The sequence below is a fragment of the Poecilia reticulata genome, chromosome 12, assembly GCF_904066995.2.
Source record: "Poecilia reticulata chromosome 12, P_reticulata-male-v2, whole genome shotgun sequence".
Lineage (NCBI taxonomy): Eukaryota > Metazoa > Chordata > Actinopteri > Cyprinodontiformes > Poeciliidae > Poecilia > Poecilia reticulata.
The window spans coordinates 1,531,050-1,547,317 of NC_088841.1; the positions used below are offsets into that span (position 1 = coordinate 1,531,050).

Consider the following 16,268-nt stretch of genomic DNA (forward strand, 5'->3'; position numbering starts at 1 on the left):
GGATGATGGTTCTCTCTGTGGTTCTCTGGAGTCCCACAACTTTAGAAATATTGTAAACATTTAAAGGCTGAAATGTTAGAATCTTTTTCACCTTTTCATTAATTTTGTGTGTTGATTTTTCTTTTAGCCAACTTCATATTGTCAGATAGATGTTCTTGATTCATCTGCTCAGATAAATCAACCCACCTGGGTTCTATCAGGTTCTAATAGAACTCAGTGCTCTGGAAAAATAAACTATAAATTTAAAATTCTGCTTATTTTGGTTTGGTATTAAAACTTCTGTTTTAATTAAAACATATTTGATGATCTGAAACTTTTAAGTGCAAAAGAAAAAAGAAAGTAAGACAATTTGTTACAGAAAAATCCTTTCACAAAGCTTCCAAAAATATTAAATTCTGTTTAGGCTGAATGTTTTCACATAAAGATGCTGATACAGACACCCGTGTGGTTCCTATCATGTGATCCCTAATCTGCTTGGATAACTCAGTTTGGTTAAGAGTAATGCTGATCTTCACACATTCCCAGCTATTTGGATCCCATCGCTCTCTCCCAGCCACATTCTAATGGCTCTATAAAGTCTGGTGACCTCAGCCTCTCACATTTACAGCCAATGACTTTAAGTGTGTCCAATCCAATCTGCAGGTATTTATTGACAGAGAAGTGCACAGTGTCCCACTAAGTAAATTGAAATTGCTCGCCTCCCGTGGGACGTCATTCAGCTGCGGCCAGCTTCAGGGGCAATGGGAGTTGGGTTGCAATCACTAGGGGATATGTGCATATTTATGCATCACTCATGATGTTATTCCTTCTTATTCCATCAATAATGTTGTGTCCTGTTGCAGCTCTGTCCCACACAAACGACTTTTATGTTCTTCTAAATCAAACAGGACATGAGGGGAAAATGTGGTGATGTATTGCTGAGCTGTAATGTAACACTCTGCAGCGTTGGGTTAAGCTGGTAAACATGTGGTGACTCTTCCACACCAGCTGTGCAGATGACCTGCAGCCTGCTGGCCAGTGCAGCCGCAGCTGGGTCAGTCACAAAAAACCGGTGATGTTATACACCCATAAGCCCCTTCGCTGCAGCCTCAGCTCATTCTGAGATACATGCTTCATTACATCATTATTCAGATGGACACTTGAACCCCATGCAGCTCGGTGATGATGCATAAATCAAAGAATGATGAATGCAGTGGATTGGTCTTTGTTCTGAATGTGCATCATGGTGTTCTAATGCAGAAAGATAGATTCTTATGTAAAAATCAATAAAGGATATTCTCCAGAAAGGTGTCAGCGTTTAGTGTTATGGATCTTTTTTGACAGGAAAGCTGCTGCAGCTTTAAGCTGAAAATGTTATCGTTTTGTCAATCGATAAACGAGGTACTTCTTTCACCATCTTCACTCTGCAAGCAGCATCCATCTCCTCAAGTACAATTCCATAGCTGATGATCAGGGCCAAGATTTCCTTGTCATTATTCTAAGTCCCAGGTATCCTTTTCTTGCTGATCAAGTGAGTTTGGGTTGTAGGATGACAGTTTTTAACCACCTGATCATGTTATCTGTAAAATGTGAGAAAATAATGACAAAAAGTGAATCCTCTAAATCTGTGGACGTTGTTTCCAAACTCTATAAAGACTGAATTGAGGACATAAACCACATTATCAAAAGAAGAATAATCTTCATGAGTTTAAAATGCTTAAATTCAAAAGTACAGTGCTACTCCAAGGTGCTGCCACAATGAGAGGCGCAATTAAGTTAATTAAGTTTGCACTTATATTTCTACAGCGTCTCCTTTTTTTTTATCTGGGTATTCTGTTTTATTCTATATTATTTATTTGTTCTTTTTATATTATTTTATTGTTTATCCAGCTGGTTTCTGTTTCCGACCTAATGTCGGGCATAATTTGGTTCAGCCGTGATCCCTGATGTTATGTTGAATGACAATAAAGATAATCTTTTACAGCAGAGTGAGAGACTGAACAGGTTTGTGATTTATGATCTGCAGATGGTGAGATGTTTGTTCAGCTCTTCATTCATGCTGCGTCTGTTAACCTGCCACAGAACCATGGAATGAATGTAGGCATAAGGATGGATGTGTATAATGGAAGGTCACTATGATCAATCCAAAATATATGACATGTGGTCATATTCCATAAATAAAATATGTGTTCTGATAAGGATAGTTTGTCAGATTAGAAATTACTTTATGATAATAACAATAAATGGATATTAAACATAGTTTTTGTTAAGCTCATGTTGGTATATTATGTCTTTTTATTATTCTGAAGAAATAATATTTTTCCATCAGCTGTAAGCATAAAATAATCACGATTAACACAAATAAAGGCTTGAAACATCAGTCTGTGTGGATTTACTCATTAAAATAAATGTATCTTCATTAATATTCTGATTTATTACATATGTCTACTTATAAGGTGGAAATGTCAGTTCAGAAATGTCATTTATGTCAGGGATTTTGACAAGATAATTAAGTTCAGAAGTTTGGAGCCAGAAAAGTCAGAAAAAAAAAGACTTGCAGTTTCAGTCCAGAAACTGCAACAGTCCAGAAGTAGCTCCAGTCAGAAGTTTGATTGATTAGTTCATGTTTTGAGAAATATTTATTGCACTTCAGAGTAAAATAAAAAACAACTTTGAACTGCTTTCAGAGTCATCGTGTGTTGGACCTTCAGCGTCTAAAATGCTTCTTTCTGCTGCTGTTTGACCCAGAGGGAGTGGAAGGCTCTCCGTCAGAACGGCTGAGGGATGCAGATACTGATGAAGACATTAATGGTGCAAAACTGTCCTCCTCCCCACTCCTTATTGTTTTATGAAGCCTTAACACAGACACACAGTCCAATCTCAGATTGATTATGCTGCTCTTCTCCATTGATTGTGCTGCATGTGGTTCTGCTGTCAAGTGTGCAGACAAGAGAAACGCACTGGGGGAGAAAAACAGACCAAAACACTCTGATTTTTATTTATGTTTATTCTCCTCACCATGACGAGCAGAAGAATAGTATTTTTTTCATTATTAATTTCATGGATTATTTGCTCATTATGCATTAATCATGGTGCCCCATCTGAAAGGTGCAGGCGCCACAGTGTGAGAAACAGCCATTCTGATCTCAATTAGATTCTGCCTCTGCTCTCCGTCTGCCCATAAATCACCTTTCTAAAGTGAAATTAACAGTTACTGGAGCGCATTAATATCCCAAGTCAGGCATGAGGGAGGCAGTGAGTGGAACCAGCCATCTCTCACATTATGAAAACCTCCATTTGTTTGTAAAATATCAACATCACACTCAGGTTTTCCTCCTCCTCTTTTTTCTCCTCCTCATCGCACTGGGATCCAGTTACTGCCCTCTGAACAGAAACTCCATCAGAACCTTTCCACATATCACCAAATCTACAAAGGAACCGTCATTATGCTCAGTTTCTTCATTCTGCAGATGGCGACTAATTGCAATAAATACAGAGTCTGTAAAAAAATATTTAATCAAAATTAAGTTGCAAAAAAACCCCCAATAAGTTGAAAAGTGATTTCAATTACAAACAAATGAGTCAGACTGAGACCCGTCTGCAGGTCTGGCCAGTCATAGCTACTCCTGGGGCCTATTGAAGTCTAGCTAGCCACAGAAATAAAACATCAAGATAAGAGTAAATAATATTAAAATAAATGTTATTGTGTTAGTCAAACCATCTCAATTTTTACTTTTATAATCCAAAATTACACCAATGTGGGAAGATTTTAAGACGTACTCATCGAATGCAGCCAAAGCTATTATATTTTAGCAATTTTTTAAGAGGTAGTTTTATCAGTGAAGCTGGAATACCTGGAGAGAACCCAGACATGCACAGGATTTGAACCCAGGACCTTCTTGCTACCTGCTACAAAGGAAAACCCAGCTATGTTTTTCCTTTACAGTTGGGCTCTAAGGTAGCAGCTTAGCTTCAGTTACAAACCTATGACAGATACAGGTGTTTTTCAGTGTGAAACAGAAAAATCAAATAAGTCTGTTCTAAGTGTCAAAATTACATTTTCACTTTGACATACGTGAAAAGACAGTTTGGGATGTTTTTTTTGTTTTTTTTACACTTTTAGGTATTCTGGCTGTAAGTCAGGATGATATTTGACCTGCAGGAAAACACTGAGCAGTTCTTTCTCCATCCTCTGTCAGCTCCTCAGTAACACTGTGGTCTATCAAAGGTCAAAGGTCACCCAGCATTCTCTTGTCAGGTCTCCCATGAGTCATTACCATTTTAATGTCACACTTCCATCTATCAGTCCTGTGAAGGGCAGCACACAGAGGGTGTAAGCCTGCGTCCCGGGGGCTTCATTCGTTCTGTCTGCTGACAGTCAGAGATGAATCCTTGCTGCTGCTGTATGGTTCCTCTTCCACTCGTCCCTTCGCTTCTCTTGTTCTTGCTGAGATTCACATTCCAGGACATTTCAGTTGGGGCAATTATTTAACAGACAGAACTCTGAATGTAGTCACAACAAAAAGATGCTTGTGTCAATTGTTGCTAAGCAGTCCAGTAAAAGTTGCTACCAGATGGCCCTGGATCAGTCACACCAAACACATATCTAATATGAAATCTGATTATAACAGCTTGAGGAACAGTGTGTAAGGTACCTTTGGTAAAGAGCTGAATGGTTAGATAAAGAACTGAGTCTGAGCTGATCTTGAGGTCGGATGAATGTGAACAGAGCTTCCAGCTTGGTGTCTCAGCGAGGAGGAGCAATCTGGAGGTAGGCGTTTTGTGAGCTGATGAGGATTCCATTTTTTGTTTTGAACAAAAACATGGGAGAGCAGGCAGGCAGGAGGAGATGGAACCGAGGACAACAAGGAGGTTAGAGCGCTAAGGCGACTCAAAAGGGAGCCAGACTGGAGAACTGGTGTGGTATGGAAACCATTCCTATCATTAGACCTGACTCAAAGACAAGCACAGAGAGTTTTCAGGGGTTTAACTCTACCTGATATGGCAAACATCAGGATCTGATTGGCTGTGCAGGTGCTTCTTAGAAGCCACAGCAACAAAAGGCCAAATTGTTGCCAGGTGTGGTTGCTGCCTCCAGAGGATCCCATCCTCCTTCAGAGCCTCAGCTCTGGGAAGACTCAAAACGCAACACACAACACACACAACACACACGAATCCTAACAACAAAAAGTCCAGTCTGTTTGCTTATTTTGTCAGTGCAATGTTGTGTTTTTTGCTTGTTTGCAATTCTATTTTCTAACTAATCGTGCAAAGCACTGAATTGTCTTGCTGCTGAAAATGTGAAACATAAATAAAATTGCCTTGGCTGAAGGCAATTTGGCCACTTTAATAAAAATAAGTCATTTCTGGTCAAAATCAAAACATGTCTTATGACGACAAGGCTGCAGAAATGACATGGCTTTGATGGCTGATGGAGACGGAAAAGCTAAAAAAGTTTTTTTCTTCAGGAGGAACAAAAACGAAAGAGCTGCAGCTGAAGATGAAAATGTATTTAAGTAGGAAAAAGAAAGAGAAAGAAGTAGAAACATGAAGAGGAGATAAAGAGTCTGAAGATGGAGCTGGAGATGGATTGTTCCCTAAACGCTGATGATTCCTGCTCTTCCATCTGTCAGGATGTGAACCGCAGCAGCAGCAAGCTGAGCAGGAGAAAGAATCTCCATTCATAATTAATGACATCATTTCAGCTACACTATTGACTAAACAAATGCATAAATCACACAGGCCTGAGTCAATAGACATGAAATGTTTAATCATGTTCTTAGTAATGACTACAGTTCCCATAATGCCATAATAGTTTTGAGCTGCTGATGTGGATTAATGTGCTGTCAGATGAAGATTGGAGTGAGAGGAGACATGCTGCAGCGATCAACCGCCTGAGCTGGACTGACAGCGACATCGGGGGAAAACGCCGCGCTTTATGTGGAGTGGCAGGCGAAAAGTGGCTGTCAAAAAATGCACTGGATATTTGCTGTTTTGTTTATCAGCCGGCTGGCGCTGAATAAAAGTGCAGGAACATGTAGAGGCTGTCCTCCTGCCTTTTCATCTGCTCTCTAAATGGGTCTGGGGATTGGAGAGTGCAGTTTATCCCCTCCATTCTGCCTGACAGAGAAACCATTTAAAGCTGGCTGCAGAGCAGACAGCAGTCTGTCACCAGAGACAGCGCTCAAATCAACTCTTCACATGCTGCTGCCCGCTGCGCCTCCTGCCTTCACATCAGCACACTCAGCCTCAAGCTGCCAGCTGTGTACAAATGTGCCTCTCACACACCCAGTCGTGTTTTCTGTCAAAATCACAATATGCTTCAATCTTTGTGGTTTTAGGTAAGTAAAAGCTGTTGCATCATAGCAACAAAGCAAAATTCTGACAAACACACAAAAGAATCTCATCAGAACTTTTTGAGTTTCTGAGAGATCTGCAGGATTCCTTCCTTCCTTCCTTCCTTCCTTCCTTCCTTCCTTCCTTCCTTCCTTCCTTCCTTCCTTCCTTCCTTCCTTCCTTCCTTCCTTCCTTCCTTCCTTCCTTCCTTCCTTCCTTCCTTCCTTCCTTCCTTCCTTCCTTCCTTCCTTCCTTCCTTCCTTCCTTCCTTCCTTCCTTCCTTCCTTCCTTCCATGTATGAGTGTTCTCAGCCAGCTTCAGTATCACAGTGATGTGATTCTGCTCTGATGGGTCCATCTCCTCATGACACGTTGAAGCTGAATGCCCCCCTCCACCCCGCTCCCCCTGTCCCCAGCAGTTTGGGTCACAGGTTAATGACTTTGTGTATAACGTCCAGCAGACTCTTTGATAAGTCGTGGTCCAGCCCCTCCCTCCATGTGTCCACTGTGAGGACGATGAAGATGCGGTGTAGCAACAGGAGGAGAGGAATGTGACGGCTTTGTGGGAGAACAAGCAGCCAGGCCTGCACACTGAGAACCACCAATATTTATTCATGATAGAGAGAAAGTACTGGTTTGTTGGCACAGGCTACTTCATTTACATTCTGTTATGGACTGTTTGCTCCAGCGTGGGAGCTGTGTCTGTCTCCAAATAGATGAACCTGTCCCGCTCACTCCTTTTCTCTGTCATCCAGTCAAGAAAACTCTTCAGTTTTTCACAGAAGCTCCCTTCATGTTAAAGTACAAGCTAGCTTCTGTTCTCAACAACCTCTAAAACCAATTAGCATAAACCAAAATCGATCGCTCATTGGGGTATTTTCAAAATGTTCTGTTGGGTTGGAGTTATGGTCTTCTGCTTTATGTTTTAATAAGAAATTATGCAGTTCTGTATTCAGTTCTTAAGTAGTTTAGGTTTATCATGCGCCTTCCAAACATCTGCCACTAGCTGGATTTCAGCACTCAGTGTCAATTTATAACAGAAAAAAGATTGAATGATGGATGTGAAAAAGAAAGAGAAAAAACAAGGGAAGCTAAGACTGAAGTAAAGACAGAATAAAGGAAAGAAGATTGCAGCACAAGAATGGGGGACAAAAGTGTTGAAAAGAAGTAGGACAAAAGGAAGAAAAGGTGCAAAGAGGGAAGGGAAGAAGGGAAAAAGAAAGGAAAAAAGGCCACAAGGAATGATTTTAATAGGACACAAAGCAGAGAGGTGGGTCATTGAAAGAAAGGAAGGAAATAAGAAGACAATGAGCAAAATAAGTAAGGACACAGGGAAGGAAGAAGGGACATAAACGAGTGAGCAAGGAATGTTGGTTTTTATTATTAGTTAAATTAATTTTTAACTTCTAATTTACTTTGTAATTTGATTACTAACATGATATTTTCTTCGTTTTTTTACATAGTTAGGTTTTTTCTCCAGTTAAAGACATGTAACTGCGTCTTTATTTGTTGTTTTTAACGTATAAATCCTACATACTTTATAAGCTCTGTCATGGTGCTGGGTTGTTTTGAGTTTCCTCGTTTGTATTTTGATCATTTAGTCCTCTTGTGTCGTCCTCACAGCTGTTTGCCTGTGTGTGTTTATTCCTACCTGTGTTCCTGTTTAGATATTGTTTGTGGACTATTACATTATTTTTATCTACATCTGCCTCGTCCCGTTGCTCTTTGGATCTTTTTCACAACTTACCAAATCATAACAAACTCTTTTAAATGAAGATTTATCAAAATGGAGTCAGGAAAAAATTAATGTTGGAATTTATTGTTGTTAAAGGTTAATCAATGCGTTACTTTTCTAAACTTGGTTCAGAAGTGAACGACTCTACAGTATTACAAATTAAACACTGTAAAAACATATTTTAGTAAAATTGAAGAATTATAGTCTATTTACTGACATTTGCACTCAGCATATGTAGTTGAAACCTCGCTCCACTTGTTAGTCATGCTGTGTGATCACACTGATTGTTGTGATTTGAAAGTGATAGAAGATGGAGATGCTGTTTTAAGGTTTTTTTTTGGTTCTTCTTACAAACTCAAGTTTGTAGTGAATAAACTTTTTGCTGAACGATAAACATATTTGGACACAAAAACTCCAATCCTTTTAGATTTGAACAAGTTGTTTCGTGGGAACTCACCTTCCCTCACAGAGTTGTTGATGATAAGAGTGGAATGGTTGGCCTTTTTAGTTTAAAGAGCTGAACACTTAATCACTAGCTGGTGTGAAGAGGCTGCAGATAAAGCAGCTGAAAACTAGTGAGACTCTACAGGGAAACGCTGAGTCTCTGTTAATGTTGTCCAGCTGTAACAGCTGCAGAGTTTCTCACCACCTTTATCTCAACCATGGTCATTTATTACCTTGCCGACTCCCTGGCTGATATTTCCTCTTTATCATAACGATGTTTTCTGATGCACCACAGTCATACTCCTGACCGTTTGATACTTCAGATACTGCCATACATTGCGGAGTCCTCACAAATAAATACCGTATTTTCCGCACTATACGGCGCACCTAAAAACCTTCAATTTCCTCAAAAGCTGACAGTGCGCCTTATAATCCGGTGCGCCTTATATATGGACCAATATTGAGCCACAACAAGTCTAGCAACTATGGTAAGCAGCCGCCGACTTCATTTTCCCCTGTAGAAGAAGAAGCTCGCGATGCATGCTGGGATAGTTGTCAGAACGCTGGTTTGTTAATAAAGTTTGATAATACATTTAAAGCCAGGGGGAAGGGGTGGGGGAAGAAAGACAGAGACTGCGACGGCAGCGTGTCGGTTGGTCTGTGTTACCCAGAAAGCAGTTGGGCACAATATCGCAACACCAACACCGTGAGTGAAACAATGACTGGGGCAGCCTAGTATATAAAGTACTCGGGACCACTTCTTTACAAATGTGTAACAATAGAGTATGTAACAAATTTCCAAACTGAAGCATCTATTCTATTCACCTTATAATGCGGTGCGCCTTATATATGAAAAAAGTTTAAAATAGGCCATTCAGTGAAGGTGCGACTTATAGTGTGGAAAATACAGTAGTTGAATTCTAGCTATTAGGGTCTGATGTATTGATGCACCGTTCCTCTCCAGGAATCTCACACCCCTGAGTGCTGTGTTTTGAAACGTGGCTCCTAAAGTGTGTTGGCATTTAATAAATTTTATTTCACATCAGAGTGGACTGGATTTGATTTGATTATAGAGATTTAGAGACTAGAAATAGCTTAGTATCAAGAAATAAAAAAACATGACTTTTGTTAATCATTAAATGCATGCATGTGTGTGTGTGTGTGTGCTTGTGTATGCATGTGTGAGCATGTGTGTGTCTGTGTGTGTATGTGCATATGTATATGTGTGCCAAACTGGATCCTCCAGTCAAATAAATAATATGTTTTAATAGCTGCTCATTGCTACCCATTATGAAATACAATCAATAGTGATAACATGTTGGGTTGTGAGCAGCGGAGGCACCTGCAGCTCATCACCACAACGTCAGTCCATTTTTATTTACACCTCAAACACATCATTTGCCTCCTCAGCTTCCCATTTCTAAATCCCCTCCTTCCGCCTGAGATATATTGCCATTTAAACATGACAAAGAGGCCGTGGAGGTGGCCATTCCAATAATCCATCATGTCTAGTAGTGGCTGGATCCAGCCTTGCGGTAAATCCAATCTGAGCAGGGTCAGCTGTGTTTTGTTGTCCTGCAGTTTGCTGCCTGACGTGTCCGCTGCTGTCGCTGCTTAGCTTTGTCACATGAGACACATTAATGCTCCGCATCTGACAGCAGACAGACACTGGGATGCCATCGTACAGTTAAACACCATCATCAAACACACTACAATCATCTGACCTACAACTTCAGTGGGAAGATTTCATTCTTATCAAAATATCTTCATAGCTTCCACTTGCAAAGCATTACAGTTTTAAATGAGAATTTATCTTCTACTTAAATTAGTTTTTTGAAATGAATGTTTTATTTTGAACATCTGCAGCCACTCTAATGTGTTCAGCTAATGCCTGAAAAGGAACAGGAAGAAACATGAACTCATTTAATCCAACCTAATTCTCCCATGTTCACAAACCAAAGTGATCACAGGTCCTATAACTGAACTACTTTAAGCTTAACACAAACCTCCTCAGTACACGTATGTACACACATTTTAAATCATTTCAATCTGATGTTATGAGTACAACATATATACTACAGATATCACATTATCATCATTACTGAGTCATCAATATGTTTTCAAAAAGTTAAAGCCAAACTGTAAAAACCTAAAACACTGAAAATAACCTGCACACAAAAAACACACAAAAAACTTTACAGTTAACTTTAAAAAACAAATAGAAACATTTTATTTCTGGTAACCACAGCTGTATTTTGTTAGTTAGTTACAAACTTACTTTTGTTTTATTGCACTTCTATTTAAAATGATGTAAGGTCCAAACAAACATCATTTACTATGTACTATTTCTTACCTCTAATTTGAATGTCTAAATTTCTGCATGTTTTACAAGGTAGAAGCACAAGCTTGGCTAAAAACTATATGAATTGTTTCAGAGGTCTTAACCTGATTAATCAAAAGTGACTCAGGCAGCTCTTCTCTCCCCAGGATGCCTGCAGACAAACCACTTTCACATATTAATGTATGCACTGGTGACTAATGCGTAAGTATGGATCTTTAGTCAGCCTACAGCCAGGCTAAGGAACCACCAGATAGAGTTAATCATTACATCCCAACCCCTACCCTCATTGATTAGTCAGATACTAAAGCTGGCGGAGCAGTCAATCCTGCATTGGATGCAGATGCAGCTTGCTGTGGCAGAACAGCCTTTAAATGGCCTTTTATTTTCTGAGTTTGTGTTAAAAAAAAAATCAAGCAGCTTCAAGGCTCTGCTCAACAAGTTGTGCTTCTGTGTTACACCAAGACTGTTGAAACAGATGCAGGGATAGATTTGTTTCACACACAACCTCACATGCCATCATTTACTTCAGCAAAATGTCATCAAAAAGTGACTGACTTGTTTTCTGGCCACTCAGGAGCAAGTCCCTAATCAACACCAGGACAGAGCATGTACTCACTATTAAACACTTCTAACATGAATCAGAGTTTATAAGGGTTGGACTAAACCTGGAGACTGGGGCAGAAACAATTGATGTCCAAGAATCAGAGGCTCAGGGACAAAACTGTGGAGAACAAGGAGAGGAAAACCATGCAGGAGGCATCAATAATCTGGCAGAAACAGGAAGGTTTGAGAGGGTTAAGTACTAAAGATGACAGGTGAGTGAAATTGCACTGATTGCAGCAGAACCGTGGCAGGGCAGAGGACAGGCGACATCAAACCAGAACAGATTTAATCATTTGTTATGTGAAGTCTTAGCAGCCTTGTGTGTCCAGACTGAGGATCCTCAATAGGTGTGGTAACTTTGTTAAATAGAACAGATGAGTCAGCTGATCAAACAGGACCAGAAGTTACAATGACATATTGCTCCGCTGAAGAAAGGCTCTCGGATTGAACTAGTCTTCACAGCTCTGTACTTCTGAGTTTGTTTAATCTCTATGGATCCTCTAAGTCTTCTGTCTCTTTCTGCACTCATTATTTCTGCTGCAGGATTTAAGTGAGGCTCAGATGGAATAGCTTTGTAGAGATGTTGAGCTTGAGATATGTGTCTCCACTTTTTCTGTGAGGTATTAAACAGATGTGCCTACTCTGATTAATATTTTTTGCCTGTGAATAAGTTACACAGCTTTAAAGTCTCATGAGTAACAAATTGTTCCACTTATTTAAATCTTTCCAATTTTTACTTCTTAATGTGTAATCTTCTCTGTGGTTCATGTCTCTGAATAGATCTATATTTTTTGAAGCAATAGCTGCATGAAATAAACTAATCACATTACACTGGTATTGCTAGTGTCATGAATATCTTTAATGGATCTACGGAAACTCTTGATAAGTTATGAAATCATGAGCTAATAGTTTTGTTTTCTGCACAGGGGCATGGGTTTCCATTCCCAATGTGAAAGATTGAAGTTACATTATCAGATTTAAATGTGTTCATGGAGTTATTAGCTTATTTCTTTTTTAAATGCACTAACAATCACATCAGTCATGCAAATGAAGGACATGCCATCGTTTTGTCTTCTGAGAAAGAATATATTGTTTTCAGCCAAAACACGTTCAGCGGTCACTATTAGTTCAGCAAAACACAAAGAAAGTCTAACAAAGTTGCTTCTCCTGCTCTCCACCAGACTCTTTAAAGACTCACACTTTGGCAAACGATCAGCATTGTTTCAAGTCATGTAAGGCTTCCAGGAAGTATAACTTCCAATTATCCAATAATCTCACCACGATCTGAACACAAATTAATACAATTATTTAGGAAGCTAAGTGCAGAAAAAAAATATGACTCTGGAAACCTTACATCTCAACTTATGGGCTTTGATGTACTGTAAATGGAAACATAACCGTTAGGTTTTAGCTTTAAACAGTAAAGTTTTATAAAGAATGATCCAGATTTCATTTTGATCCAGACTGAGATATTCACAGATCAGACAGGTTGATGACAGTCAACACAGTTAGGAGGATGTCGAACTAACCCATTCGACACCCTCCTTAGAAAATGAATTCAAGAATGAAGTGTTGAGGTTGAGGTTTAGTGAGAACATCCAGGGAGGCAGGAAACCCACACAGAGTTTTGACCTGGGAGCCACAGAGAGGCTTCAGGTATGAAGGCAGCAGCAGCTGCACCACATTCTCCATCAGAGATCCTTCATTAGGTCAGACCCTTCACTCACATACCTCACATAAACACACAATTCTAAATACCTACAGTCAACACAGGATGGAGTGAAACTCTGACACAATTTTCATTTTAAGCTTGAACTACAAATGAAAACATTTATTCATAAACTCCCCTACCACCAGTAATTTTGCTTACTAACTAAAACTGTTTAAAGCAAAAGGAGTAGTTTCAAAATGAAAGGGTGGTCAAATTGCTTTTTGATAAAACTAAAATTAAATTATTGTACAGCCATGATTAGAAACATGAAAGTAGTGGAAGTCTAACAGAACTTATTAACCTGCCTGAGCTGGTTGTTGCAAACCTTTCCTGGATCCGTAGTGAGGCTGACAACAACAGGAAGTGCTGGTAGCTTCTGGTAGTCCTGGTGCTTACAGTGGAAAGGGACTAGCTCTTGAGTTAACTCCATATAATGTGTCCTGCAGTATCTGAAATGCATAAATGTGTCAAGTGAAGAAGCCTTAATAGACCTGCTTAGGCTTGTAATTGCAACAGTATTGTTTCCTTCTGATTAAGACAGAAGCGTTCCCTCCGGACCCCCACCCCTCAATTGCTTCAGCTCCTTCATCTGCATTAGCTGCCTCTTCCCTTGCTTTAATCTGCTCTCTCCTCAGGTATTTAGAATAAATCAATGGGAATACATGATTGTTTAATGATTTTTTGGGGGGCTTCCTTCGACCACAGCTGCATGATTTAGAATGACTAATCCCAGTTTTTAGCATTGATCCTAGGTGGGAGGCTGAGCATCCTCACTGAGGAATGGCTGCATTAAGAGGCTACTAGCTGGGCATGTCCAGCATTAAGCTACGAGAAAAAGATTTGCTCAAGGTTACACACTACTGAACAGGGTAGGTGTAGAATAACAGTGTCCATCTGAAAAAAAAAAGAAAAAAGAAGAAACGATTTGTGATCCAACAAGTGTCTATTGTTGCTATATTTTTTTCTGGACTAGCTGTCTTCGATCCATTCACAAATGGCTAACTAAATAAAATAAAAAAAATGGGGTAACACTTTATTTGAAGGGGGGTGAATAAGACAGTCATGACACTTTCATAAACATGACATAACACATGTCATGAACATGAATAAGCCTTCATGAATATTTGTGACTGTTGTCATAAAGCATCATTCAGTAAATTATGACACTTTTAATACAAAGTTGACATTATTTAAAATGTCTTTGTTATGACAACTTGACATTAACCAAGAAATCATTACTGTTTAAACTTTACCTTTAATAACATAAAGTTAATTAATTTTTAAAGTGCAATCAGTAATGCTTTTATAACAAATTTATATCAGTTTAAGAATGCTTTGATTCTTTATTTGAAGTAAACTAAATGATCTGAGTAAGAATCACACTTAATGAATTCAGTAAAAAAAAAAACTTAACAAATTGAGTTGGATGATCATGATATCTTGATTGGGTAAACGTAGTAAATTGAGTTGGATAGACATAACTTGAGTTGGTCAAATAAATGAAGTTGGATAAACTTACCAATCGAAGCAATTCAATTAAGTTCGTTCAATCATTTTCTTTTTACAGTGTGTACCTGGGATGGATTTTGGGAATGTGCAGCCCAGTCTCCTGTTCCTCTGCTGGTGTTGAAATAACTTATAAATGCACACATGTCACTACACACATGGACCATGTCATGTGAGTGTGTGGAAAGACACATGTGCAGCTTTCCTGTTAGGCTTGTTCCTTTAAGCAGGAGGAGTGAGTGAGCAGCAGCAGGCTGGATCATGACTGTGCCTCATGCCTTTTAAAGACAGGAACTCCCACTGGAATAAAAACTTGGTCATAAATGACAAACCTAATTATCACAAAGGTTACATAATGATTTAGTTCTGTCACAAGATTCAAATTGGAAACTACAACTGCATGAAGGCTTTGTTATGAAGTTAAACATCAGGGGCACGGTATAGAAGGGAAAAGTGATAACAATTCTAGAGGCCCTGACCAACAGGGGGCCCTCCACTATTTATTTATTTATTTATTTATTTATTTATTTATTGCTCATAGAAATAAAAAAATAAAAAATTGGGGCCCTGTTAATTACAAAATTAATCATATTGTATTTTCAAAGATTGTTTTTAGCAGTAAAAATTTAATGTTCCCACTGCCAGACTAAAAAACACACATCCATATTTGCCCTGAATACCCTCCCCCTTCGGAAATGAAATTGTTCGTTTCTGCTTGCAACGCTTGAGAGTGACGCTGTTCAGCAGCAGACAGTAGGAAACAAGAGCGATTGTGGCAGTTACTATGCTGCTAACGAAAGTTAGAAAATCAGGTTTTCAAATAAAAATAGAGAGAGGGAGAGAGAGAAAAAGGCAAGAGTGTCAATTTATAACCCAGTTTTCTTCAAGAGAGGTGAGTAGACTGTGTGAGATGATCAACTATTTAGCATAGTTAGCTTAGCTACAGACTACTGTTTGCCTCCATTTCACTAGCATTTAATGAATTAAGGAAAGAAATTGCCAGCATATTCATATATTTAACTTGTCCCTTGTACCTTTTACCACTTAACAACAGATGAGTCAGTCAGCAGCAGCAGCAGCTCTAACCCACGTCCCTCCTGTCCTCTCCTAAGTAAAATTAAAGCGGCAGTATGTAACTTTTACAAAAATATATATTTTTTCACATATTTGTTAAAACTGTCATTATGTTGTGACAGTATGGTATGAGAGGTAATCTGTGAACAATCTATTTCCTCTGCTTTCTCCCAGTGCTAGAAACAACCAGTCAGTGGCAGGAGAGTTTTAGTGCTGTCAATCACAATTTCGTATGGCTCATCCTTCCTCCCCATCACTCTGTGCTGTTCTGTAGCTAGCATGGCCTGTGAATGCTTAGTCTAGGTAGCACAGCTACCAGTGATGGCAGATAAACGATTTTTCTATAACAATAAGTTGTTTCTCCACCATTAGCACATTTAGCAGTGAGTGAATGAAGTTGATTGACAGCGCTAAGACCCGCTTCCTGGTTCTGATTGGTTGTTTTGGTCAGAACGGTGCATTACTTTAGCTAGAATAGCAGTTCAGGGAGGAGGTGGATGAGATTGATTGTTTTCATGAATTATCTGTCTCATAACAAAT

At 39.1% G+C, this 16,268-nt stretch overlaps 1 long non-coding RNA gene across 1 annotated transcript; it reads left to right on the forward strand.

The window, feature by feature from the left end:
- Positions 1-4,089: 4,089 nt before the first annotated feature.
- On the forward strand, positions 4,090-5,716 carry LOC145554413 (uncharacterized). Its single transcript, XR_014090375.1, has 2 exons — positions 4,090-4,750; positions 5,448-5,716. It is a non-coding gene; the product is annotated as an uncharacterized LOC145554413 (long non-coding RNA).
- The last annotated feature ends 10,552 nt before the right edge of the window (positions 5,717-16,268 follow it).